The sequence below is a fragment of the Ascaphus truei genome, chromosome 14, assembly GCF_040206685.1.
Source record: "Ascaphus truei isolate aAscTru1 chromosome 14, aAscTru1.hap1, whole genome shotgun sequence".
Taxonomy (NCBI): Eukaryota; Metazoa; Chordata; class Amphibia; order Anura; family Ascaphidae; genus Ascaphus; species Ascaphus truei.
Genome location: NC_134496.1, coordinates 21,710,803 through 21,736,399, shown reverse-complemented (window position 1 = coordinate 21,736,399; position 25,597 = coordinate 21,710,803). Strand labels below are relative to the sequence as shown.

The 25,597-nt window shown below is 44.5% G+C and overlaps 1 long non-coding RNA gene across 1 annotated transcript in view; it reads left to right on the top strand.

The window, feature by feature from the left end:
- Positions 1-25,597, top strand: part of LOC142465383 (uncharacterized) — a 151,137-nt gene that overhangs the window by 113,484 nt on the left and 12,056 nt on the right. Inside the window, exons 2-3 of the long non-coding RNA XR_012787861.1 lie at positions 2,640-2,880; positions 18,511-18,628. This is a non-coding gene — a long non-coding RNA (uncharacterized LOC142465383). The remainder of the gene's footprint in view (positions 1-2,639; positions 2,881-18,510; positions 18,629-25,597) is intronic.

The window sequence follows — 25,597 nt, the reverse complement described above, 5'->3', positions numbered from 1 at the left end:
CAACTGTGGACCTGTCATGAGATCCACGGTTGGACTGAAACGTTGATCCTTTCCAATATACACCTTTTTTCGTCACTAAGACCACAGGAGTACCTGGATATTTCTTTGATTGCTATATACAAGTCTCCCTCCTGGTTACTTGATATTCTGTATGCAGCTGTAGTAGGAGTGCAGTATCGTGAGTGCTCCTAACCTTGCTCATTAAATGTCTTCCTTACCAGTCCAATCTTCTGGTCCCACACGTGCATTTAATTAGGTTGAACCTGACGTAAGCATGTGATCTCCAACTTTGACACTTCTAATGCACGAGTCTGTATTGTAGTAACATAGGAGGGTTATGATACCTTATATTGGACCAACAAGTTGTTGATATGTTACAAGCTCCATCAGGCTGACCCTGACTCTGAGAGGTTGGAAAGCTTGTAACGTATCAACTACTTGTTAGTCCAATAAAAGGTATCATACCCCCTCCTCACTCTCCCTCCTTTGTTACTTCATGGAGGAAAGGACCAACACGGCGACCCACCCTTCTTGGGCTGCAGCCATAGTGCGTGTGACTGCGCGCGCGGCACTATCAAAAACATTAATTCAATCAGGCCGCTCATACTGCGCAGATTTTGAACAGACAAAAAAAATTATTGTTTTTTCGCGCGAGCACCGCATCACGTGAGCGTTTGAGCCAATGAGGGCAAACGTGCCTGGTGATGTCACGGCCATGCCTCCCCGTCGCCTCTCCATCCGAGACCACAGATAGCTAAGACGACAGGCGTGAGCTTGCACTATGTCCGACGCCTTACAGTCTGTATTGAGCTCTTACATTTCAGTAGCTCTCAGTGGCGCAATCCCCATAGCTCAATTAAATAGGTTCCAATTTTTGTTGCTCTACTATTGTTGACACCTCTTCATCCTTTGTGAAGAAACCCAATTCCCTTTTATTTACAAAAGAAAAGCAAGTTCTTTGCTCATAACCTTTTTTTACTGCTTTAAAGTTGTATTTTCATTTCAAAGTAATAATATTAATAAAGCATGCGTGAACATACTTTTGAGCCACCAGTGCTGAAGCAGGGATATCCGGAAAACCTGACCTGTTGGTGGCCCTTGAGGACAGGAGTTGTCCACCCATGGTGTATAAGTTAAATAGATGTTTAATGCACTCCTGGAAAACACTTCAATGATAATCAACCAGTATTTTCCTTCTGCTGACATCAAAACACACAACCCCGGTAATAAATAGATTCAAAGAAACCAAATCAATGGGAAGCTTCCTGCGCAACATAATAAATAGAATAATGGATTCCAAGAGAAAATCCTGAAAACAGCAGCTGTACCACAATATCAGGGAAAGGATTTCTTTCTTTGTATTTCTCATGCGTGAGAGAGGAAAGTAGTTTGCAGCACTCTATTGATTTTCTTCCTTGAAAGTCAATATAATTTTCTGTTGAAAAACGAAGTGACAAAAAAAATGAAGGAACCCATAGAAAATTAAATGGCACTTATGTGTACACTTTTTTTTTTTTTTTTTTAACAAAAGAGAGTTCAGAACTATTTTCGGAATACACTAAAATGTCACGATGCAACAAAGACAGCTTTCCAGAGGCTTCTTTAATGGCTGTGCTGTGTTTTGCACTTCTGCAGTTCTTGTTGCTTAAAGGAGCAATCCAAACATGTATTTTTCTTTCTTTTTACCCAGGATTGAAGCGAGGGGTCTTCGGAGCTGAACCCCATTAATTTCAGCTACGGGGACCCGCTGCTTCTGGAGATACTTACCTCCGAAGTAGGTACATGTAGCCGCTCCAGCTGAGCTTGCTGGGCTTTAAAGTTTAAAGCTCCCGTGTAACATGGGCCAATAGGAAGCCGCACCTGATGATGTCACAGCTTCCTGTTGGGGCAGCAGCCATTACGTGATCCCTGCTAGCCGAGCACCTACCGGCACCTACTACAAAAGTAAGTATCTCTGGAGGCAGGGGGTCCCCATAGCTGAAATTAATGGGGTTCAGATCCAGAGACCCCCAGCGCCAATCCTGGGTAAAAAATTATTATTATTTTTTTTTAAACATACTTGGTTTGCCTTTTTAAGTATTGCCCCATAACGAACGTACACTATATCTACCATTTATAAATCAGATATTGTATCATGAAAAATCCTCCCAGTTAAGAGATGGTCAATAAACACATAGATACTCCTCAGAAGCTTATTACCACCTGGAAAAAAACTTTCCATTAATGTAATAATTGTATAGAACTGCAGGTCGAGGATAGACAAGAATTTTCATAAGCATAAAAATAGCACTTTGATTACAGTATGTTTATCTGTGGTCTTTACATAGAGGGAAATTACTGTGAAAAAGCGGATTTATGAATATAAAGTGATAGCTTATTCTAAGTTTCAGCGCTCTTGTTTATTCTGTTCCTAATGAAGCGTAGTGTACAAATCGGTATTATGATTTAGTGCTTGGCTAAAAGTGGCAGAAACTGTGTGAAACGCGTAGTGACGCAAATGAAAGTTCTCATTTATATATGCAAAATATTCGCTTCTAAGACTTATTTGCATGCAGTTTTCATGACAAAAGGAGTATGTTTGTGAGATATGATGGCAAATAAAAGTACCACTTGTGAGCACATTTGCATGTCTCACACAGGTCTGCAACGCTTTTAAAAGGCAGGTATCACTCCAGATGAAGCCTAATCATTGGTGAAACGCCTTGAGTGGGAGCAAGTTGCTGGCAGGACACTCACAGACGCGTTCCTAAGCTGTGGATCGATACCAGATGTGACGCGACTAAAGACCGGAAGTGACGTAGCGGAGCCTGGGATCGATACCAGTGAGGAAGCTACCAGCTGGGGGTGATTCCCCAGACGAGCAGCGTCACGGCAGAGGCGGTGAGCAGTTCATCTCACGACGTCACTATTTATGTGATATTTGCCTTTTTAAAATTGCGATTTCATTACTTTTAACTATATAAATATATTAACGTATTGACTGGCGCTGTGGAAGTTTTCTTCTTTTTCTGTATTTTCTTTCCTGCATTGAGAGGCATCTCAAAACACAAAACCCCAGCAAGCTCTTTTTGGGAACCCCTGAGCCCCCGCAAAATATATATGTATATAAGTGTCAAAAAGGAGTGCTATTGAGCGCGGCATATGTATACAACAGACGACAGAGAAGACCAATGCCCTGGCATCTCTCCTGAAACACCCTGAAGCCAAGAATGTGCCACTGATTTGGAGCCACGCTTTTATAATTCACACGCTGTGCGTAGGCGCTCTATATGAGCCACGGCTCTCATTAGTTTTAAGAGACAGAAACTTGTACATCGCACTTATAATATTGTCTTTTGTTGTTCTTTTCCTTGCTCCCCTTGGATTGTGTGAAGAAGGCCTCAAGGGCTACCAACAGGTCAGGTGTTCAGGCTATCCCTGCTTCAGCACAGGTGGTGCAGTCTTTGACTGCGCCACTGATTGAGCCACCTGGGCTGAAGCAGTGATATCCTAAAACCTGACCTTGTGGACTGGAGAAAAGCATGTGAATAAATACTCGTGTGATGCTCATTTACAGGCTAACTTGAATTCTCGAATGCTCCATAACAATTCTTTGCTTCCATAATCATTGGGACTTTAATATGATTATTATGGCTTATTTGAAACAGATACAGTAGGTAATGAAGGGCCTGCCCCCAAGAGCTTGCCATCTAGAGAACTTTGCATATATTTCACTGAGATCCTTTAATGAGGAGAAAGTATCCATATTGTATCTAAAAATAAAATCCCTTCAGAGTATACAGCTCAACCTCCTTATAACGCTGTGCTTGGGGTCCAAAGAATCACATCGCGCTATAAGCGGATCGCGTTACAAATAATGTACAATTGTATGCATTGCACAATAAAGTATTTAAGATACCAATAATCATGTTGGAAAGTATTCATAAATACGGAAACTGGGAGCCACGCTTGCATCGCGTTATAAGCGGATTCGCGTTGTAACGGATCGCGTTATAACGGGGCTGAGCTGTATTTAGTAGGAGAGAGAATGCAATTCTTTAAGACAATCTTATTTTAAATCCAGGGCAGCATCTTCCTGTTCACTGTCAGCAGATGTTGTTTCCTGGCTTACATTGCACTTATCTGCACATAAAAGAGTTTCTGCTGCTAAGAGTATTGGTATTGCAGCATTTAGTGCAGATCAACAAGGAAACTGACCAGTGCATCTCTGATCTCAAAGAAGTCACAAGTGTATTCCAATTTATCTTAATTAGCCACAGTGTAGATAACCAGATTGACTAATGTTTTGCCATTTCTTTTACTACTGCTAATTGACAAGGCAATTTACCTTTGTCTTAGTTCAGGATGAAGCCCCTGACTGAAACATTCTTAATCTGACCTCTTCCTCTAATTGCAATGCGTGTTGGGTTATTTAGGAGACAACCAAAATTCCAACAGAAAGACGCCACCATCCTCCATTCTGTACCATAGAATCCAGCAGTGGGAAGTAGTTATATATAAGATACACTGGCAGAAGCCTCAGCACCCATATTGCCACTTTGTCGACTGCACAGGTTCTTCACGATTTCTTTTTTTGTGGGGGCAAACTCGCTGGAAACCATTCACAATAATTTGCAGAATACACCATATTTCGATACTTCAATGAAGTCCTTTGTGGTCCTGTAATTTAGTTGCTAGAGATAAAATTCCGCGTTGCACAGGACACCGTGCCAACACATATAATAATGTTAATGTTGATAATGGACAAAAGAAGAAAAAAAAAACAGTTATCACCATGTTGCAAATACATTGTTTAGTATGCAATGTACAAGTCGTTGTTGGATCATTTTCAAGGTTACATGATTACAAATATTTTTCTGTGCATCACAGATTGTGATAATACATATCTCATAACTTCATTTCGTTTCTTCCTTCTGCTTCTGTCTCAGGGATTTCAAGTTACCAATATCTCTCTCCTCTCTCCTCTCTCTCCTCTCTCCTCTCTCTCTTTCTTCTGAGAAATGGGGGCACCCATGTAAACTGTGGTCCTAAAGCTGTGGGTAGACTCCACAACACTTCAGTATCCTTTGCAATGTACACATCTGCCGCCATTCTTTGCGAACCAACAGGCCTGTACCTATAAACACATCCATACTCCCAAAGAAAAATCAAGGCGCTAAAATGTGAATTCGTTTGCTGCCCAAGTGAAGTGGAGGTTCTCACACCTCCACAAAAAGTGCTTGAAAGAAAAAGACACTTTGGCGCATATTATTGATGAAATCTTGAAGTGCTGTGGTGTACCAGGTATTCAGAATAAGCGCACGAAACGCGTTGGGCCATTGAGAAATCATTTAATAGCAGCACTGGTAGAGGAGCAGATCATTCAAACAGTCCCTGGAGCCGCAGTGTTCAGGAGTTGGTATCGGCAAGTGATATCTGGTGTCCCGTCCCGCCCGCTGTGACGCACTTCCGGGCGCCAACGAAGGACGCCACGTGGAGTAGAAGGAAGCGGCGCCATCTTTGGCAGCTAACCTAGGCAGCCCCTGCAGGCACTCACACGTGGCACGCGTCTACCAACACCGCCTGTCGGACACTCAGACTATCCTCACCTGCGCATATCCTAGGGACCTGCTGTAAGTAGGATTCCAGTTTTTACACACTGGATCCTTGACCTGCTCGTCACCAGTTATCTGCATTTTTATTGTGTTCATTAAACCATCTTCATATTAGTCAGCCTATTGTTTAGTGTTGTTCAGTGTTGTGTGTGTCTGTTTGTTTAAGTCTATGTGATTTTTGTTATTATCATACAGTGTTGCACTATGATCTTATCTTCTTGTCTCTCCTGCATGTCCCAATACCTCTGATACCGAGGAACCTGCTGTCCACTGGACCAGATCTACATTCATTGATCATTCCAATCATCAATTGAACTTTATATCTCCCATTTGGACTTTAAGGCGCCGGTCTGTATTGTTTTTTTTACAATAAGCAGTAACTTGAATTTAAAACAAAAAACATTTATTAAAATACATACGAAAATAGAAATAAAACTTCCATGTAGGGAAGTATATTACATGCAAACCTTTATAACTGGATAAAGCTTGATCAACCCTTATGAAATCATATACTTTAAAATATTACATGACAAATATGTCCACACCTGGACTGTGTCTGGGAAGAAAAGGCGGTCCCTTTATACAGGTATGACAAAAAATGGCTATTTCAGCAGTATGTCCAGGATGGAAGAAAAAACAAAGAAAGATGCCCAAAGCTACTTACAATGTGACAAAAATCACAGTGCAATACCTATATATTCTCTTGAAAAAGGGTCATTTACTTTAACCCTTTAGCCAAAGCGTCTTAAGCCTGCTGCCACTTACAAGGCATGACCGAAGCAGGTCCTAACACTCACCTGGGTTAAAATTCTTATTTACCTGTGTAGCCCTTTTTCTGAACCCTCCCAAAGGAACTACTGGTTACTGTACGACACCTGCGGCTCCAGGAGATCTGAGCCTCCGCTAGCTGGGAGCCTGGGGTAACACTTATACATATACTTAGCGCAGCGCCTCCACTTACCCAGGATCCCCTATAGGCTCAGTTCTTTAACCACTCGCTCAGTGTTCCTAAAGAGTTTAGCCTAAGGCGGGATCAGCGCCTGTTGACCGGTGTTGGTGCACTTGTTGTTATAGTACCTTCCGGTCACGGCGGTGACCGGTACCTCTTCGCAAAGGGTCAGATGAATTAGCGGTCTGCCTCCTGGGTCTCAATGTCCAGCCGTCTGGTCCCAGACGACTCGCCAGCAAGCCTGCTCCGCACGCTCGTCCCTTTGTCCCTAGCTGTCTACACAGTAAGGGTGATGCTCGCTACCACTATGGCCGTCCCTGCAGTACCGCAACCTTTGGTGACTTCAGGGAACACTCCTAGGGGTCTATGGGGTAGCCTGTCCTATGCAGGTGGGTCACTGACCCCCTGCACCCACTCTACCTCTCCCTTCACCACCCGGGTCCCCTCTGACTAACTCAGCCGCACACCTGCACTAAACACACTGCACTCACACAGTACCTGCAGCAACCGCACTACACTCAACCGCACTGCACTCAACCGGTACCTGCAGCAACCCACTGCACTCACACCGTACCTGCAGCAACCCACTGCACTCACACCGTACCTGCAGCAACCCACTGCACTCACACGGATACCTGCAGCTACACTGCACACACACGCTGTGCCTACTTGTCAGCGCTCACAGCACTGCCAGCCGTGATACTGACAAGACTGCACACTCACACCTAAGGGCAGGGTCCCTAACCTAGGGGCCGTCCCTCAGTACTTACCCCCTGCCGTGGTGGGGATTGGGTTCCTGCCTGGGATCTGGGGAACTACCTTTCCTGGTGTAGGAGCCACTCGCTCCCTACACCCTTCCTTCTCCTTCCTGCTCCCAGCTCCAACTGCTAAACGTGGTCCCCGCAACATTGTAGCCTTCCTCCACAGGAGAAGCTGCAAAACCCTATTTGCTGGCTGGCTGCACGTGATGTGGGTGAAAGGGCAATCCCCAGAGGCTGCTTGGAATTGTAGTCTACTCAGGACCTCTTTAGCTCTACCCTTACTGCGCCTGCGTGACCAACGCGCACGCTCGTGCAACCTGCCATGGCGGCCCCCGCTAGCTGGGTACGCGGCAGAGACTCCGGGGACTCGGAGCGCTCCCTGTTCCGGCCCCCACCTTTGCGTTGTGCCGGCGGGTCCGTTGCTGCCTCCGGCGGCACCCACGATCGCTCGGCACGCTACAGAGGGGGTCTCTGAAGGCAAAATAAGACCGGGGCTACACCTGTATAATTACAGGAAGAATGAACGCATTGGATCTGTCGTAACCTGGCAAAATGAAACTTACCTGCCATCTTGGAAAGTAGGGGGGGACAAGTTAAATCTTGGGGGGGAGGGGCCACTGAGACCAGCTGCACATAGTTAATAAAAACACAGATTCCCAACAAGCTCTGAGAAACCCCAAACATTACCACTTAATATATATATATATATATATATATATATATATATATATATATATATATATATATATATATATGCATATAAGTGTCAAAAGGAGTGCTAGTGGGCGTGGCTAAATGTATACAACTAAAAACAAACAAAGATGCCCAAAGCTACTTCCAATGTGACAAAAATACACAGTGCAATACCTATATATTCTCTTGAAAAGGGGTAATTTAGTTTAACTCTTAGCCATGCCCACTAGCACTCCTTTTAACACATATATGCATATATATATATATATATATATATATATATTAAGTGGTAATGTTTGGAGTTTCTCAGAGCTTGTTGGGAATCTGTGTGTTTATTAACTATGTCCAGGATGGTTTTGCAAATGTGTACTGTTGTAAAATACATGTAACCCATCGACCCCGGGCCAATCGCAGATCGGCCCCCCTACTCTGTACTAGGGTCTGGCTACATGACTGTATGTGGTGCGTACATGCTGGCAACAGGAGGGCCTGAGTCTCCCGCGATGGTATGGAGGATGACAGAATAGGTTTCTGGGGTGGATGCCTTCGTATTCATTCAGTGGTGCAGAGCCTCCCTCTTTAGTAAGCCCCAGGAATGCGGGGTGGAATCCTTATAGAGAGTTCCCACACAGGGATGAGAGATTCCAGTCTCACACGGGTTGTCTTTCTTTAAAAGCAGCAGGTCTTTATTCACAGCAGCAGTAATAGCAGCAAGAACAGCAGCAGTAACAGCAGACAGGTACAGGGTGTCCACTCCACTCTGATCGCTCTCCTTCAGGATGGTCTCTTCCCCCTGCCACCACCCTGGATCAAGGGCACCCAGGGTGGGGCTAACTCTTCCCTCACAGCCTAAGCAGGGTGAGAGGCATTGGTCCACCTCACTAACTATAATCCTAGCAGCTCTACTCAGAGGCTGCTCCTCTTTCTCCAACTGTCACCTCCAGCTCACTAACTATCACTTAGTCACAGAGTCCTCTGCAACTGAACTCCAGAACAGACTAAATAGGAAGTGCGCTGCTCTTTATGATATCAGCAGGCACCACCCCTGTGTCTCTTGCCTTGACACAGGGTCAGGTGACCTACCTCCACCATTCAGGGCAGCGCTTGAAGTGGGGGGAAACCCATGATAACTCCTGGCAGCCTGCTCTTACCAGGGCTTATACCAGGAGGAGGATAGAACTATAGCCCTATTTCTTACCAGGGCAACATACAATAACCACCTATTTGTGTTATTTATCCCCTCTATCCTGGGAGATGTGGGTTTGCAATTTCTGTTGATATTTTCACCTGGTAAAATCGTACCTGGTGACTTAGGATTTTTAAAAGAACTTTCTTCTTGAAAATGTTCTTGTGTTCAAATAAGAGGTTAGAGCGTTATCACCATCTCCATACTCCCGCATGAGCTCTAACATTCTGCCGGCACCATCTCCATACTCCCGCAGGAGCTCTAACATTCTGCCGGCACCATCTCCATACTCCCGCATGAGCTCTAACATTCTGCCGGCACCATCTCCATACTCCCGCAGGAGCTCTAACATTCTGCCGGCACCATCTCCATACTCCCGCAGGAGCTCTAACATTCTGCCGGCACCAACAGTGGCCTATTAGGTAGCACGTGGGCTAGGGCTGCCAACAGATTTCCCAGGGCCCAGGACTAGAGGGACCACCCACCCCTCAATACCAAATACAAAGTCATTAGGGTTTTTGGAACTGAAACCCTAAAAAAGATCAAAGCAAAACCAGGACACCAGCCCAAATGCTCGTCTCTCAATGTTTCGTTAACATATCTTTTTTTGATTATTGTAAGAGTTTGTCATACTATTTTTGCTTCCTACTTGTTTTTTTTTATATATATAATTGTATACTTATTTACATATTTACATGCTATATTAGCATTATCCTGCTTATTTTCAGTTTTTTCTTCCATTATTTTGAAAGCATCCACAACCATAAAGAAAACCCAAACAACTCAAGTTTTTGCCAAAACCAGAACCAAAACCACATCCAACACCCAAATACGAACAACTTCTAGAACCAAAAACTTTCACAGCTGTGCTCCGCTTCATTTCCATGTGAAATTCGCTGCTTCTAGAACCAAAACCGAATCCCAAGAGAAAAGGCCTACCCTATAAAATATATATCTTGGAACATCTTGGCATGTGCTGTACTGTAGGGTCCCTGACTTATTATTGTACTAAAAGTTTACACCTCTGCCACAACATATATCTATGAGATACTATGTGGGAATGAATGATTAATTCATGCGTGTGTAGTGGGAGTAAACAATCAATGTCAAGATGCAATAAAAATGGCAACAGAAATTCCGTATCTAAGAATATGAAACGAAATTAGAATAATGTAGGTCTTTTAGTATTGTTTTGATATTCCTATTTTAGTAGGGTATATGTGATCCAAATCATTGCCATCTGTTGGTGTAAACTTTTAATGAGGATATTTGAATGCATGCCCACCACTTTTTTTTTTTTTATAGGAATAGAATTTCCAATTAAGTTTTATCATCAGAACTAATAATATAATATTTAAATGTCCTATTCATATGAATTTGGCACTTGCAGCTTCTGTAAATAGTTTGCAAGTGGTTTTTATAGAGCTACAGTATAAATGCTTTATTGTCATTTATTTTATTTCCTTAAATTGAAGCATGTTGAAGTGTACCCACGATGATGTCTTTTCAGTAGAAAAGGACAGTATAGATGTGTGTATATCTTTATTTATATAGCGCCATCCAGGTACATAGCACGTCACAGCAGTAATACACATAACATAATATTATAACATAATGGGAATAAGTGCTTCAGACATAAAACAATAGGAAAATAAGTCCCTGCCCCGAAGAGCTTACAATCTAAGTGATAAAATTATTACTGTAAGTACAGTATGTATGTTATAACTACAGATTATGATGATTCGAGCACTGATTCAAACAGTTTGAAAATCCGACATTGGATCGAACTTCAAAACTCATTTTTTAAAACAAATGAATGACGAGACAAAACCCAAGAATTTCTCATTTTTTACATTGGTTTTTAATTATTATTTAAAAAAAATTAACTGATAAAATTAACAAATGTAAAAAAAAACAAGTTGTTTGTTCCATGGTTTTTTTTTAAAATCCGAAACAGATTGGGTTTTGGTATAACCAGAATCAAAACACCATTATTTTTTTTATAAGTGTCCACCCTTAGTTAAAAACCCATCTACTGTAATAACAGCATGTAAGCATTAGTGTTAACAATGAACATCTTATGTTTAAGCTTCCTGTTTCTATTACACTGTACATTTAGAGAAGCATTGCAAGGTGCATTTTAATTTTATGAACATACCAAATGTTGGATTGTATTATTGATAAATATTGATCACAAGTCAACTATTAATTATTACTGTGAGTTTACAATCTAATCAGGGTTTAAACAGCAATCATGAACCCAGCACATTCAGTTCTTTATACTCTGTCTGATATTGGTCTTGCTCAATCATTGATTATCAAGAGTTACTGTACTTGGCTCAAGCTATTTCTCTTCTGCATCTCTTGGTGCCTTTGGTAACTTGCATGTGTGGTGAGTTTTAACTCATTGCATATATGAGCAATATGCGGGATTTCTTATGAAGAGCGATGGAAATAAAGTTCCGAGGAACTGTTCAAAACGCAGTCACAAAATTTGGACCATTTCCCCCCCAAATTCGATTCTTTGTGGAACATTTCGCCATGCCTCAGAGCACTAATAATGTCACCAAATTAGTATGTTTTCAACTACATATCACCATACAGTATGCATACTATGGTGTGGGTGCTATACAGTCTCACCTTCAAGCAAAATTAGCGATTTTAGGGAATATAGCAAATTAGCATAGTTACATAGTTACATAATAGATCTTGGAAAAAAGACGTGTCCATCAAGGTCAACCTATGCTAAATTTAGACGACAGATACTTTAATCTATATTTGTACTTACAGTATATTGATCCAGAGCAGGGGTGCGCAAACAGGGGGGGTGCAACATTTTTTTTGGGGGGGGGGTGGCATTGCAGAGGCCCCGTGCTCTTCCCTAAGGTATTTAAATTAAATGCCGAGGGATCGCGTGAGGCGCCTGCAACTTCACTTACTGGATTCAGAGGCTTGGTGTTGACGCGTTTCCATAGCAACGTAACGTCAAATGATGCCGTGGGGTCATGTGACGTAACGTCACATGACCCTGCAGCATCATTTGACGCCCATTGCCATGGCGACGCGGCATCAAATGACGCTGCAGGGTCACGTGACGTTATGTCATTTGACGCCGGCAAACCAGGTAAGGGGCGCGAGCATGGACAGCAGCAGGCAGGGGGGGGGCGCAGCTCAAATAGTTATGATATCTCTTAAGGGGAAAAATACTTTCCTTCCTTACTCCAAGAATTGGCAATCAGATTACTCCCTTCCCATGTATACTTATTTGGTATATCCCTGTATACCTTTCCTTTCTAAAAAGATGCCCAACTTTTTTTGAACAAATCTATTGCATCTGCCATCACAGTCTCCATGGGTAATGAATCCCACATTGTAACTGCCCTTACGGGCATATTAAATGAAATTGCAATGCACATTGATTTGACGCTTGGTTAATTGTCTGTGAACTCTGCGCCACCTTTCTTTCCAACCCAAAAATGGCCAATTTTGCATGGTTCTTCGACGTGGGATCATGCGCAAGGTTGGCACAGCTCTAAATAGGAAAGTGTTAGCTAATGGTCACATAATAATGGGATATATTCATGTTTGCCTCTGGTGAGCTAATTTCTTCCCCTTTGCAATTAATTCATACATTGCTAGGTAATTAGTAAGGGAAAAGATGGACTGTAGGCACGTTGCTACAGGTCTGTCAAACGCATGAAATCTAATTAGCAAGCTTCATTCTTATGAAATGTGTATGAACAGATAGAATAAAATATGTTTCAGTTGCTGCGACATGTAAATTTTGGGATATTCATACATAGGGGTTTCATTAATGAAGGTAACTATAGCGATTATTAAACGTTTACGGCTATTCAAGTGAATAAATCCTATGAGACTGGATAAGGAAATAACCAGAAGTTCTCACTGACTAAGCAGCAATCTTTAAAACTAAAAGATTTTTTTCTCTGTAAAATTGGAATTTTGGGGGAAGATATGAGGCCAGCATGTGTAATTGGCCTTTCTTTCATACGGTGTGTTTAGCACAAAGTTGATGTTGAGTTGGAGTGCACCTTTAACCTATCCTCCAAGCAGACTGGTGAACTCACACTAGGGCAGAATATGAGCTGGAGGGTGGAGTTTGAGTAGGATATACAGTACAAGCAGTGCCGGCGTGGTGGCGATGCACACATCCAAATTACTGAGACACCTACACTTAGATATTTTCTTCTTTTGTTGACTTCTTCCCATGCTCCCTGTGGACTTTGAAGACCGATGCTATCAGCCCCAGCACAAGCCCCGCAGTTACAGAGGCCCCGCGCTCTTCCCCACAACCATTAACCGGACTGTCGAGGGGGTCTCTGTAACTCTCTCACCTTCTCCTGTGTGATCTCGTGCTGTCAGTAACCCTCCTCATTGAGCCGCAACGTCAAATAGCGTTGCGTTGTCATGACAATGTGATGCCATTTGCAGTCACAGCGCCATGAATAGGTACACTGACAGAAAGAAATCGCGCAGGAGAAGGTAAGAGGCCCCGCACCACTGTCCTGCACCGAGCCCCGCCATTTTACTAGCCATCCCTGTGATGGGTCTACTAAATATAATGTCATACCCTGGCGCCTGAACCTAAAGATGTAACGGGGTGCTTCCAAGCAAATTAGGTCAACCGAGGTTCCTGAGGACAACGCATATGAAATCCTAAATTTTGCATAAAAATGTTAACAAAATAAAAATGTAGTAGAATATATATTATATCAAAATATCTAACACAATTGTGTACACCAGAACCTTGATTAAGCTTAATCAATTGACCTGAGAACAGTTGAAAAAAATGATGTCTTGTACGCAACTAAAGTCCAGAAAAACTCATTGAGATACTGAAACTGGAAAAACAGTATGTCCACATAGAGAAATTATTCTACAAAATACAGAAGTGGTGAGTTCCAATATTTTCCCATGGAATCCTTGTGGTTTGGATTATTACTGGATACTTTGCTCTTGAGCCTGATGGATAGTAAAAGACCGTCTAAAATTGAAAAGAAGATTAATAACCTCTCTTATTAATGCTGATGGGATGAGATCATTGTAGTAATATGATCCTCCATGATTGAATCCGTTATAATTTTACATGTGACACCCTTTAGGTGATTCGTGTAGGAAAGGGTGATTTTTACCTTTCTGGTGAGTTCTTCTATATAGGCGATGATTGCTCACCAGGAGAAATAGGTGCGTCACCTCTGCTTACAGTAGGTCATCCGGATCTTAGCGTTATTTTTGTAGAGTAGTATCACTGTGTCCGCCTGGGCTGCTGCCGCAGTCAGTTTCCCGCTGTGTGTGAAAGCAATCGCTCCAGGGACCATAGCTTTACCCTGGGGATCTGCTGCACGGACCGCAGTTTCCTCGGTCGGCGCGTCCGCCTGGTACGGTGGTAGTGTCTCTACGGTTTATTCATTCCAATGGGACAATCTCGCAGCCCCACAGAGCAGCCACCTCCTGTCATTGGCTCAGGCTCCGCTGTTCAAGCTCCCTCTCTGCAGTCACACCTGGGAGTTTGGCGTCTCCGTGATCACCGGTCATTTTGGCGCCAAATATGAAAGAACTATACAGGTAGTTTCTACGAGTGCTCGCCCTAGGGAAGCGATTTCTCTGTATATTGCATACGGAAGCGGTTTCTCTACATATTACATAGGGAAGCAATTTCTCTGCATATTGCATACGGAAGCGGTTTCTCTACATATTACATAGGGAAGCAATTTCTCTGCATATTGCATAAGGAAGCGGTTTCTCTACATATTACATAGGGAAGCGGTTTCTCTGCATATTGCATAAGGAAGCGGTTTCTCTACATATTACATAGGGAAGCGGTTTCTCTGCATATTGCATAAGGAAGCGGTTTCTCTACATATTACATAGGGAATCGGTTTCTCTGCATATTGCATAAGGAAAGCAGTTTCTCTACATATTACATAGGGAATCGGTTTCTCTGCATATTGCATAAGGAAGCGGTTTCTCTGCATATTGCATAGGGAATCGGTTTCTCTGCATATTGCATAAGGAAGCAGTTTCTCTGCATATTGCATAGGGAAGCGGTTCCTCTGCATATTGCATAAGGAAGCAGTTTCTCTGCATATTGCATAGGGAAGCGGTTCCTCTGCATATTGCATAGGAAAGCGGTTTCTCTGCATATTGCATAGGGAAGCGGTTTCTCTGCATATTGTATAGGGAAGCGCTTTCTCTGCATATTGCACAGGGAAGCGGTTTTGTATTGTTTTATTGTTTTTTTAGGAATTGCTAGCAAGAAATTATGTTTGAGTAGCAGAATCATTGTTTGGACAAAATTGTGCGCATTGCACTTTAATCATTTATAGGTTATCAGCAACATTTTAAAGTATCTTTTCCAGATATGTGACACCGTGCTATGGATTCGCAGCACCGCCGCTGTCACACAGCAATCACCCTCAGCGGATTATCCCATCAAACACAGGATAAAGAGCAGCTCAGTGAGTAAAGACACTGACTGGCACTGAGGGGAACCTGGCTCAATTCCCGGTGTCAGGTTCGTGTGACCTCGGGCCAGTCACCTTATCTCCCTGTGCCTCAGGCACCAACAACATAGATTGTAAGCTCCACAGGGCAGGGGCTGTGCTGCAAAATGTATCTGTAAAGTGCTACGTAAAACTAACATGCTATTATTATTATCCTTCGCTGCAGCATTGTTTGTCATTTTCAAGCGGTTAGAGTCACTGTGCTTTGTTTAGTATAATGTCCCTTGTGCTGCCCATACTCGTGTTGATTTATAATATTGCAGTTTTAAGATGGGCTTGTTTTCTTTTCAACAAAAATAGGCTTTTAAAGCTGAGCACGGACCAGCTCTCAGCAGCTTCGTTTTGTGAAACGTCGTACTAAACAAGGCACAGGGGAATGTATCCTCGCACAGTCTCTTGATGTAGCCTAAATTCAGGACCAAAACAATTCTGGGAACATTAGGTATTGATTGGGACTAGGAATAAGCACATTTTAACTAAGTGCCATTATTTTGCTAATTAAGATCTGCGTTGATAGCCTGCAGCTCTGACATTCCAATGATCATCGCTTTACAATGGCGTTCCCATCTAGCGGGTAAAAAGATTTTAAACTGTAGTTTAAAGATCCAATCACCCTTGAAACAATTAACAGTTTTAGGCATTTGAATACTATTAAAAATAAATATATTTCCTTTTTCTCAGGGTCTGTTGAAGCTTATCAGCAACTCACTGCGTTTATCTGTTTGACTAATGATTTGACTAATGAATCCTAATTGCCACACAAGCAGACAAAAGAGAAAACAGCAATTCACAGTTCGTTTTGAATAACCGGCAAACTGTTTTGTTACCAAAAGACATTAGATAATGATTGTAAAAACCCCTTCAAAACAGGATTACAATGGAAGAGTTAAAAGATTCCAATAATATTTGAAAACACTTATACTTGTCTTATTTCATTCACCAAGGTGCCATTTAACCTATTTAACCCGTTCTTTAGATTCCTTTCATGTCTTCTGGTGCTGTTTAGTGAATGTGCGCCTTGATCCTAGAAGAAGACGCATTTTGTGTCCAGCGCTCGAGCAGCTGTCATGCCGATAGGAACAATATCTTGGCCATGGGTTGATAAGCAATGTGCTTCTGAAGGTCCAAAGTAGGACGTCCAACCTTCAATAAGCCAACACTATTCTTCACACATGGTGGGTGAGGGATATTCTCCCAAAATCGGGTCTCAGCTGTCCCAGGGATAGGTATATATAATGTAGTATAAGTCTTGAACAAGGTATATGAGAACAATGATAAGTGCTATGGGAGACTCAAATTAGCAATGAATGCAGTGGTATATGAGTACTGGTAATGCTGTGTGGCTGGCTCAGATCTCCATATATACCATAAAGGTCCCAAACAAGCCCCAGCAAAACCAAAATGTACATACCATATCAGTCCATGATACCGAGATTTCCCTCTTACAGCACAGCTCTGTCCTTGTTGAATGGGTGCATCACGTCCAGCATAGCAGAGGGAAGGATGGTCCCAGAGGGGGCCTTGGCGGAGCACCCCCGAAGAGAAGGAGGGGGCTGTAACCAGTTATGAATAAAAACGCTTTATTGAGTGGTCAAACAAAAGTACATGGTCACTTTGACGCGTTTCGGGACCTGCGTCCCTTTATCAAAAAGCGAATTCGCGTCTGCATGCATACCTGTTACATGCTGAATCCTCCGCCCCCGGCGATGACGTCACGGAGCCAAAACTCACGCGAGTTGGTCAGAGAGACCATCCCATTGGCTGAGAAAGCCACCAATGAGAAGCCTCGCCGAGAACTCGTCCCCCAGTGAGCCGTGGGATCGGGAGCTTCCTGCAACTGGCATGCAAGAGGAATAGTACTTAACACAATGTGAACTGATATAAAAACAAGTGTAGCTTAAGGCTATAATAAGTTGAACAAAACACGAATAAAAACAACATTAACATGGTGGAAGTGTCTAGTATGCATTGGTTGATAGCATAACATGAATCTATAAGCAGTGGTTGACAAATCACCAAAAAATCTACTCGTCACACAAAAAAATCTACTCGCCACCTAGTACCAAACGTGTGCTGCTTGGGCCAATATTTACTCGCCCGGGGGTTAAATCCTCTCGCCCGGGGCGAGCAAATGTATAGGTTTGTCGAACACTGTCTATAAGGATAATGAAATTAAATCAAGGAAATGATTGAACAGAATGTTATGGCAAGCAGAGATGAACCAAGTACATGTTAGATATTGAATGTGAAAGGTTATATATAAACACTTAAATTCATACATAATAATGCCCTTGAATATAATGATTATAATATCATGTATATAAAATATTCTGGAAATCAATCTTGGAATATTCTTCACACAAATCCAGTGGAGGACGTCTTATTTTCTGACTGTAAGATGTTGGAAAACATTTGTAGAAGTTGGCATGGCCAAACACGTTTGCAATACTACCTGACTTTTACCCAAATATCCTGTAACAATTGGATAAAGTAAATGACCCCTGCATGTCCTTCAGATGCATCCAATCATTGTGTGACCGGCACGCTCTCATGCACACCAAATTGTTCTAAAGTACATCGATAATTTACTATGACTTTTTTTCTGCTTGCATAAACCCATCTGTTTAACCGCTACACCGAATATTATATATTACATTTAAATATTTGAATAAAGTATTTTGCAATGATAACAAAAACAGATAACTACTCCTAAGCATTAATATCTTGTTCATTAAAGCATTATATTTGCACTAAATAATTCTTATTAGATTTGATGGATGTTGTTGTCTTCTTCTTGTTAAAGGAATATGCTTTTACTGAGCTTCTCCTCTGATATCCTGCTTGCAGTTCTGCCTCATCGTGGTTCACATGCATCAACCTAATAATTATAGATTATGGAACAAAGAGACAAAATTCAACTGGTTTGTTAATCTTATTATGGTTCTTTATACATTAAAACTATTAAATTACCTTTAACACACACAAAAATACCAGGTAAAGTAAATGTGTTCTATATTCCATTATAATACTTGTATCTCATCTTGTATATACCTAATGTAATTATCAGGATGTATGGAACCCTCAGAGGTAACATGGGAACAAGCTCCTCACCCCTACCACACGCAGCACTTATCTGAGCTCAGACTCCAAAAGACTGTTCATGGTCCCAAAGTTCAACAAATTATCCGGCCACTCCTCCTTCTCTTACCGTGCACCCCAAAACTGGAACAATCTACCGGAGACTCTCACATCCACCACCAGTCTTAAATTCTTTCAAAACTAAAGCCGTCTCACATTTTAATCTGGTCTGTAACTGTTTCATATACATATCTTAATATATAAAATCGAAAGGTTAGTGCTATCTGCGGTGAATCTGATTGGTCCTCAGCCTCTGGCCAATCAGATTGGTGGGTCTGACGTCACCCAACTGCCACTCTCTTCCCCCTCGGCCAGACATACACACACACACACACCTCTCTCTCCCTCCCCAGCGCTCATCTCTCTCTCCCTCCCCGACGCTCACCTATCTCTCCCTCCCTGGCACTCACCTCTCCCTCCCCAGCGCTCATCTCTCCCTCCCGGCGCTCCACTCACCCCCCGCGCTCCACTCACCTCCCTCCCGGTGCCCCACTCACCTCCCTCCCTCCTGGCGCTCCACTCACCTCCCTCTTGGCGCTCCACTCACCTCCCTCCCGGCGCTCCACTCACCTCCCTCCCCGGCGGGGGAACAGGCAGTGGCCAGGCAGGCTGCAGCTGCCTCGCGGCGCCTAAGATGGCGGCTCCCGGAAGGACCCCCTTTCTCCCTCGCGGCACCGAGTGAAAAGATGGCGGCGGCCGGAAGTAGAGGTAGGTGTCGCGTGTGTTTCGTGTGTGTGTCGTTCTCCCACTCTCCCACTTCCCCCCACCTCCCAGAGCACGCTCTCTACGGCTCAACATCCCCGAGGAGCAGGAGGAGGGCGGCAGGGAGTTAATACCTCCTTTGTGCCACCGGGAGTCGGCGGAGGCCACGAGGGGGGAGACAACCATTGGCAGCCCGAGGAGCGCGGCATGCTGGCAGGTGAGGAAATGCAGGGGGAGGTATCCATGCCTTTGATGCCCCCCCCTGCCTTTGACGCCCCCCCCCTGCCTTTGACGCCCCCCCTGCCTTTTGACGCCCCCCCCTGCCTTTGACGCCCCCCCCTGCCTTTGACGCCCCCCCTGCCTTTGACGCTCCCCCCCTGCCTTTGACGCCCCACCCTGCCTTTGACGCCCCCCCTTGCCTTTGATGCCCCCCTGCCTTTGACGCCCCACCCTGCCTTTCACGCCCCCCCTGCCTTTCACGCCCCTCCTGCTTTTCACGCCCCCCTGCCTTTCACGCGTCCCCCCCGCCTTTCACGCCTCCCCCCCTGCCTTTCACGCCCCCCCGCCTTTCACGCCCCCCTGCCTTTCACGCCCCCCCCTGGCTTTCACGCCCCGCCCGCCTTTCACGCCCCCCCCCTGCCTTTCACGCCCCCCCCTGCCTTTCACGCCCCCCCTGCCTTTGATGCCCCCCTGCCTTTCACGCCCCCCCGCCTTTCACGCCCCCCCGCCTTTCACGCCCCCCGCCTTTCACGCCCCCCCTGCCTTTAACGCCCCTTGCGCCTTTCACGCCCCCCCTGCCTTTAACGCCCCCCGCGCCTTTCACGCCCCCCCCCCTGCCTTTCACGCCCCCCCCTGCCTTTCACGCCCCCCTCCTGCCTTTCACGCCCCCCCTCCTGCCTTTCATGCCCCCACCCCCTGCCTTTCATGCCCCCACCCCCTGCCTTTCATGCCCCCCCATGCCTTTCACGCCCCCCCTGCCTTTCACGCCCCCCCCCCTGCCTTTCACACACCCCCTCCCTGCCTCCGGGCAACGCCGGGTATATCAGCTAGTAACATATATTATCTCTTACTATGCATGCAATGTCTTGTATATAATGTACTAGCTGATATACCCAGTGTTGCCCGGGTGTGGAAGGGCAGGGGGCATGGAGTGGAAGGGCGGGGGGGGGAGGGGCGTGGGTTAATGTAACTGTGTTTGTAACCATGTATTATTTGTCTTAACTCTGTGTCCAGGACATACTTGAAAACGAGAGGTAACTCTCAATGTATTACTTCCTGGTAAAACACTTTATAACTAAAATAAATAAATAAAAGACAGGAGGCCGAAATACATAAAAACTTTATTGTTACATTAAAGGAAAACAAAAACTGGGAAAACAAAATGGAGTCTGCAAAGTGTACAGAGCTACAAGTAAAAGGCTATGGTACAAACAAGACAGGGGGCAAATAGTACTAAGGCTGATTACTAAGGCTGAGTCCAAGCTGGCGCTGACCACGCTTGGTGCGGTTACCTCTTTCAATCTTCATCATCCCGGCCACGCTCACGCGGCGCGCCCGTGCTCATGCGCGGGTATGCACGCTCTCCCAAGCTTGGTGCTTGGGGAGACAAGGGAAAGAGTCTTTCGAGGTCTGACCAATGGAGAGAGAGAGGCAGTGTAGGCTGAGCGGAGAGAGGTGGAAGGAGGGGGGAGGTGGCTGCGCGAATATAGGTGAAGGGGGGAAGGAGAGAAGGGGGCAGGGTGAGAGGTGGGAGAGGGTAAGGGAGAGAGAGAGAGAGGCGGAGAGAGAGACAGAGGGGGGCCGGGGGAGAGAGAGAGTGGGGGTCGGGGGAGAAAGAGCGCGGAGGGGCGGGAGCAAGAGGGCAAGGGGGAGGAGAGAAGGGGGACGGAGGGGGAGGGAGAGAGCGCAGGGGGCTGGGAGAGAGAGCAGGGGGGGAGGAGAGAGAGGAGACACACACAGAGACACAGCCCCAATCCAGACAATGACATGCCTCCTCACTTAATAGCCACGCCCCCCGCTCCTGCTCTAAAATTATTGCAGGGCAGCTCATCGCTCATGCTTGGAGAGCTGGTGACGTCACCGGCATGAGCAAGCTCAGCTGCTGACCTGTAAGCAGAAAGTTGATAAGAACTGTCTGACTGGGTGTTTTTAATTTTTTAACCCAAACTTAGATAGCAGCTGTGCTCATGAACTGTTCTAGTTCTTACCAGTTCTGGGCCTGAACCTGACTCCTTTGTGCGCCCCTACAGGTCTACAAGAAGTACTGCGGGAGGGAATCACAACAGTAATCCCATTTCAAATCACTTACTGGCATTACTGGGGCAGGACTAATGCCCCTTTAAATATAATGCCGGTTTTGCCCATAGTCTGACTCCTTTATTGGAATAAGGGAGGAGTGTAAGTCCTTATCTAAATTCTGTTTAGCCTTCTTATAAACTATCAAGATCTTCCCATGGCAGTGATTCCCACCCCTAGGAGTTCGGGAGGTGCGCACAAGGGGGGGTCGCTAAAAGAAAAGTTGCCTGCAAAAATCTATTACTGATTGTATTAACAATCCGACCAATCAGAGCTAGCTGGTGTTAGAGGGGTGGAGTGGTGAGACTGGCTGAGATGCCATTGACCATCACTTGGTCTTGCTCCCCATACCTAAGCCACACGTGTAACACATGTGCAGCTTTCTCCCGCAGAGCCGCCTGTGCAGGCCTGCTCCTAACAGCAGCACAGAATGCTAGACTGCTTCTGCTGGTGGGTTCTGGCTGTGTGACCCCGACCCCTCTCCTCGCCCTCCTCAGCTGTACAGAGGGGAGCAGTTTCAGCACAGCATTCTCTTGCACGGAGAAGGCAAGTGTCTCCCCCACTTCTCACCTGCCCTTCTCCTACCCCTCTTCTCCTCTCCCACACCTTCTCCTTTCCCTCCTCTTCTAATCTCCCTCCCCTCTTCCCATCTATTTACCTCTTCTCTATTTCCTCTCCCTCCCTTCCCCCATGCTCTGCCTCTTCTCCCTTTGCCCTGCCCCCTTCTCCCCCCTTTCTTCTTGTTACGCCGGTGCTGCCCGCAGACCAGACCCATCCCCTGTGCTGAGGTGGGACGTAGGGATACACGCACCCGCAGCAAAGGGAGCGTGTCCAGAGTGTGGTGTATTTGTTGCCAGGCCAGGTATAGTAGTGAAGACAATACTTGCCGGTACCGGTAGTAGAGAAGGAGTGGTTATTGCCGTTGCCAAGATCAGGGATGCCAGAAGTCACAAAGTCCAAGTAGAGCCAAAGTCGAGAGCCAGAGGGGGTAGTCGTCCAATCCGCGTCAATACCTGAGGAGTCACTGAGAGAATAGTCAAATGCTTCCATACAGAACTGTGTCGAGCGACGAGTGATGGGAAGCACAGGCATAATAAAGCTGGGCAGGCCAATGGGAAAAGGGGGCAGGCCTGGAGGACTGCAAGGAGTCCTCCCTGATAGGAGAGAGGTGTTACAGCCCAGCTGAGTGTAATCATTGCTTTGCATTGAACTGTGTGATGCTTGGGGGCGACACCTCACTGCAGAAGCAGAGGTTAAAAGTGCTCTGTTAGGCGTGTGCTCTGTAAGCTGAGAATGCATGCACATAACGTCTGGGGCTGGCGTGCATGTAGGAGGGCGTAGACGCGCCCGGCGCTGAGTAGAGGAATCGCCGAGGGGAGTGATCCCGCGACGGCGGCAGGGGCGAGGAGCCGTGGAGGCCGGTAAGGCAGGATTGTTTTGTGTGTCCAGGGGCTCCCTGCGGGGAGGGGGTGCTTTGTGTGGGAAGCGAGAAGAATGCCGATTCCTGACACTTCTGTCCCACTTCTTCACCCCCCTCTCCCCTTTGTTCGATCGAATTTCAAAATGAACCAAAATGAAAGGAAGATGTAATTCCAGTGGACTCTTTAGCATTAAGCAAAGTGGTTGCAAACTTTTGAGTCAAAGCAAACTTTCTCTGCAGAGCTAAAAACGGTGAAATTCGCAAAGTTCGCTTAGACTGATGAAACGTTTTCCCATGCCCAGTTGGTGCCACATGGCATTTTCATGGACTTACATTTGGCACATGTTTTACTTTGTATGGTGGGCATCTTGTTCATACTTGAATATGGAGTACAATTTTGGGCACCAATCCTGAGAAAAGACATTATGGAACTAGAGAGAGTGCAGAGAAGAGCCACCAAATTAATAAAGGGGATGGACAATCTAACTTATTAGGAGAGGCTAGCTAAATTAGATTTATTTACATTAGAAAAGAGGCGTCTAAGAGGGGATATGATAACTATATACAAATATATTCAGGGACAATTCAAGGAGCTTTCAAAAGAACTATTCTTCCCAAGGGCAGTACAAAGGACTCGGGGCCATCCCTTAAGGTTGGAGGAAAGGAAATTTCCCAAGCAACAAAGGAAAGGGTTCTTTACCGTAAGGGCAGTTAAAATGTGGAATTCATTACCCATGGAGACTGTGATGGCAGATACAATAGATTTGTTCAAAAAAAAGGTTGGACATCTTTTTAGATGGGAAAGGTATACAGGGATATACCAAATAAGTATACATGGGAAGGATGTTGATCCAGGGATTAATCCGATTGCCAATTCTTGGAGTCAGGAAGGAATTCATTTTTCCCCTTAATGGGGTTTTTGTTTCCCTTCCTCTGGATCAATAAGTAAGTATAGATATAGGATAAAGTATCTGTTGTCTAAATTTAGCATAAGTTGAACTTGATGGATGTACGTCTTTTTTCAACCTCATCTACTATGTAACTATGTAACTATATATCTCTTGAAAAAGGGTCATTTAGTTTAACCCTTTGGCCAAAGCGTCTTAAGCCTGCTGCCACAAGGCATGGCCGTAGCAGGTCCTAACACTCACCTGGGTTAAAATTCTTATTTACCTGTATAATTACAGGAAGAATGATCGCACAGGATCTGTCGTAACCTGGCAAAATGAAACTAACCTGCCAACCTGGAAAGTGGGGTGGGGTGAGCGTAAACCTTGGGGGTAGGGGCCACTACCCTCCCATAAGCACCTGAGACAGCTGCACACAGTTAACAAAATACAAGCTCTGAGAAACCCCAACCATTACCACATAATATATATATGCATATAAGTGTCAAAAGGAGTGCTAGTGGGCGTGGCTAAATGTATACAACAAAAAACAAAAATGCCCAAAGCTACTTCCAATGTGACAAAAACACACAGTACAATACCTATACACAGTATCTACCCTAAAACTTTAACAGAATCATTGGTGCTTTGAGCAAGGAGGCACCCATTTAGCAACAATGATAAAGAATGGAATTGAAGTAATTCTTTGTGCAATTATTAAAAGACATCTTTTAGTCAATGAGGTGCACGCATATTAATCAGCTGAGGACCACGCTTTCCACGCGGAGGAAGGAAGGCGGAGAAGTGCAGAGGGAAGCAGATCTAATTGTACTTGTTAGATGAAATTGTCAGCCATGATCACCGTTGTGGGAGGCATGAATTATTAAATCTACCCACAGTGTCTGTTTTTAATCCCTACTATTCAATTATGCATTAGTAAACGTTATTAGGCAATCACTGAAAAGGCACTAATTGGAATTTATGAACTAATGCTTTTTCTGACCCGGTTATAATTTCGGTTTGTGGCGTTTTAGTTGCACAAATAGTTGAGCGAAATTTGTTTCTTCTGAATGTGTAATGTGTCAATTAAATTGTGCAACCATTACATTAAGTGTGATTAATAGAACTGAATGAAACCAGTGGCCTAACTGTAAAATATTTCCCCCATTAATCATTAAACTAATGGGTGCATTACTATGCATTAGTAAAATCAGACAGAAGGCACAAGAATCATTCTTCAATCTGAAAGAATGTGTTATTTTCTTCCATTAAACAGTGTTAGACATAGTTGAATATTGAAACAATGTCACGGCAAACAAGAATATTCGTTTGACTTCAATTTGTTTTCAATATGCTGATATTCTTATAGTATACTGTTTAATGAAGGAAGACTTTGTAGGAACAAAAAAATTGTCATGTGAAAGGGAAGCTTGTCATGCTGGTTAATG